The sequence below is a fragment of the Camelina sativa genome, chromosome 15 (genome assembly GCF_030686135.1).
Source record: "Camelina sativa cultivar CO46 ecotype springtype chromosome 15, ASM3068613v1".
NCBI lineage: Eukaryota > Viridiplantae > Streptophyta > Magnoliopsida > Brassicales > Brassicaceae > Camelina > Camelina sativa.
Genome location: NC_141894.1, coordinates 20,021,049 through 20,024,963, shown reverse-complemented (window position 1 = coordinate 20,024,963; position 3,915 = coordinate 20,021,049).

The following is a 3,915-nucleotide window of genomic DNA, read 5'->3' as shown; positions in this document are numbered from 1 at the left end:
AAGGAGATCTATGAGGTTCTGCAAAAAGAAGAGAAAACTAAAGAAATAGCCACCAAAGCTATTATACACTCGCACTTAGGCGAGAAATATAACCGGACTTAGCCGGAGACAAAAAGCCAACGATAAGTTTCGTTGGAAAATGAGAACGAAAGCTTTCTCTCTTTGAAAGATTTGAGAGAGAGAAGAGAGAGAAAGCGTTCCAAAGAGGGGGTGTAGTTTAATTACTTAAGATAAATACTCTTCCCCCAAAAATTAATATCATTTTTATCAATAAAAAGAAACCAGTTAAGAAAACAAAATACAGAAAGATGAAAATCTAACAGTAAAAAAAATTGCCAATAAAACAAATGTGAAGATAAGCCCGTGCGTAGCACGGGACAACTCCTAGTACGATTATATACATTATATATATTTTGGAAAAACATATATTAATAAAAATATTATAAATATATTGCACATAATTGATAATAAATATATTAATAAATATATTTTTATAATAAAAATATAAAAATATTTATAAATATATTAATAAAAAGTTTAAATAAAAATTTAAATTTTAAGTCAAAATGATGTTAGACGAAAGTTGTAAAAAGAAAAACCATCACATAATTGATAATAAAGAACAAAATCAGCAATTCTTTTGGTCCAAAATCAAAACATAACATAGTTGTTTGACTGATCTTGTAAGTTTGATTCCATAGAATAGTAATCAAAATCATTTCAACATGATTTGAAATTAAAGAAATTCTAGTCTTGTATATTAAATGCATCTCACGTAAACACCTAAATCAAACATGAGATGCAAGGAAAAAAGAGACAAAGACAAAATCAAAGTAATGAACTAATAATAGGTAAATAGGTCACTAAAAACAGAGTTTATGAAAAAGTATTTAGTTCAGGTTTTCTATCTTTGTTGATTTATATTAACACCGGCCAGGAGAAAGTGACTCGCTGCGGTGTCTGAAGCTGATGGCTCATTCGGAAGCCTAAACACCCAAAATCCGCGACAATCTTCATGATCCAGAAGGATGTAACGTTAATATCCATGGTGATTCAGCTAAACCCCCACCTTCTTAATGGGATATCAATCTCATATCAATCACCGCAGTGCAAATTAAGTGTAATTGATTCTCTATGTAATTCTTTAGGAAACTAAATATATGTTTCTAGCTATATATCCTTGTAATGGTAATTTTGAATAGACATTAGAAACTTATTCTTCTCCATCGACTTGTTCATGGTATCGGAGCTATGACCATTTTTTTCCTTCTCCTTTGTTTCTTTCACTCGATGGCCACTCCGACGAACTCGAACTTAACCGAAACAACAACAACGAACCCGAATCTGATGGAGACCTAACGTATGATATCTCCTAACGATCTTACCACTGCTGACCACCCCGACACCGTGATCTATCATCTCTTATTCAATGGATCGAACTACGAGGAATGGTCTTGTGATAGAATGGTCCCTCTTCAAAGCCAAAGAGATGTGTTATGTTTAACACATGAACAAGTAACCAAAGAGATAAACTCTGTTTTGTCAAATTTTAAGTCTATTCCATTAACGTGACACTGAAGTCTTTAAATACACAAACGAAACAAAACAGATTGATAACCAACCCTAGAAACAAGGAATATGATTACTAAAATGGGAATATGGAATCGTGGACTTGATATCCTAAAACTAAGGAATCCACTAAGCATCTTCTCTAGTTTGGTTCGGTTATGATCTTATCAATACTCCCATCCTCCAAAGAACCTTGTCCTCAAGGTTCGACACAAAACAACGAGTTGTGTAAATCTTCTTATCACGTAGTGGTGGTGGTTTTCCAGGACCTGGTTCATCTTCGCCGAGCTTGGTTGGTGTTGGGGTCGGTGGTTCACGCCTTTGAAATGGACGCGTCGGAGCAGAATTGGCAGGCCTGTATGTTTTGTAAGAAACACTTCTGACCCAAAGACGTGTGATAAGGGCTTCAACATGATCAGATCCGTCACTGAACTCATATAGTGGTACGATCTTCCTTCGTGAAGGCGCAAAACTTGAATCATGCATAACCTCATCGAAAGAAAATGTGTCTAACTTGATCCTTGAGTCGATGACTTGAATATTTTTTTGCAAAATACTCAAATCTGAGAACCCCCAAGTTATCATCAGTGACATCAAACATTGGCTCTTCATCGTCATAAACATCGAAGATAGGGGCTCCATAGATCTCATTGTAAAGCTCCATGGATTCTTTTTTTTTTTTTTTTTTTTTTGGATAGATGAAATAGAAATTTGAAGGTGTTTTGTTGAACGTTGATTCTGGGAGAATGCGGTCAACAAGATGGATAGAAATGCTTTGATACCAAATGTTAGCAGTGATGCTAATTTTGGTCACTTTTCAAAGCAAGAGTAACTGCTCTGATACCACTGATAGAATGGTCCCTCTTCAAAGCCAAAGAGATGTGTTATGTTTAACACATGAACAAGTAACCAAAGAGATAAACTCTGTTTTGTCAAATTTTAAGTCTATTCCATTAACGTGACACTGAAGTCTTTAAATACACAAACGAAACAAAACAGATTGATAACCAACCCTAGAAACAAGGAATATGATTACTAAAATGGGAATATGGAATCATGGACTTGATATCCTAAAACTAAGGAATCCACTAAGCATCTTCTCTAGTTTGGTTCGGTTATGATCTTATCATCTTGCGGAATGAAAATGACCCTCTGTTCTTGGAAGAAGTTTTGTTTCCTCGATGGGTCAATTGCTCGACCAAGAAAAAGCTCCCCATATCTGGACGATTGGTGGAGAATTCAGGCGCTTCTTATCTCTTGGATCAAGATGTACATCAATCCATCTCTCCGTTCCAGTATATCACACCGCGATGTTGCTAAAGATTTGTGGGATTCTTTGAAGAAGCGTTTTTCTGTGACTAATGGGCCTCATATTCAACAGCTGAAGGCGGAGTTGGCATATTGCAAGAAACGCAGTCTAGCCATTGACGCTTACTTTGGAAAACTGAACAGGATTTGGGACAACATGGCTCACTACCGCCCATTGCGTGATTGCAAGTGTGCAAAATGTGAGTGTGATCTAGGGACTCTTCAAGAACAGGATCGTTAATGTGAAAAAATTCATGAATTTCTTTTGGTCATGATGATAATTATCATGTTGTGTGGTCTACTTTGGTCTCTCATACGCCTCTTCAGCCCTTGGAGAAGGTGTACAATGTTGTTCGCCAAGAAGAAGATCACCAAACCACCATTTGTCTCAAAGAAGCTACGCCAGAGTTCGCAGCTCATGCGGTGCAGTCTCATGTAACTCCTACCTGCAATGATGCTTATGACACTACCACTCTTTGTAAGCATTGCCAATGCTCTGGTCATGCTTCTAACAGTTATTTTTCTGTTCTTGGATATCCCAAATGGTGGGGCAACTGACCACGAATCAGGACTGTGTCTAGTCGTGGTAGAGAAGGTGCATCTACTGGTTGTAGGCATAGTGTCATTTATGCTAATGCTGTTCACGTTCCTCCTACACCCAACCAACAACAGGCAAAGTACACATTCACGGATGCAGATCGCAATGGCGTGAGTGGTCTTAACTATACTTAGTGACGCATGTTGGTGAATCTTTTGAATGGAGGAGCAAGCACGAGCAATGAAAAACGCTCGGGTAAGTCCTCTGTTTCTTCTTGGATTTTGGTTATAGGTGAGTCTCATCACTTAACATGCAACTTTGAGCTCCTGACTAGTGTAAGAGATATGCATCATTTACTTGTTATCTGTATATTTTGTTGAAGGGCTAACTACTGATCTGATTGAAGTAGGACAGCTAATGGATGAGAATTGCTGTGTGGTTCTACTTGCTGATCACATTCTTGTTATCCAGAACCGCGTTTCGAGGATGGTGCTTGGTGC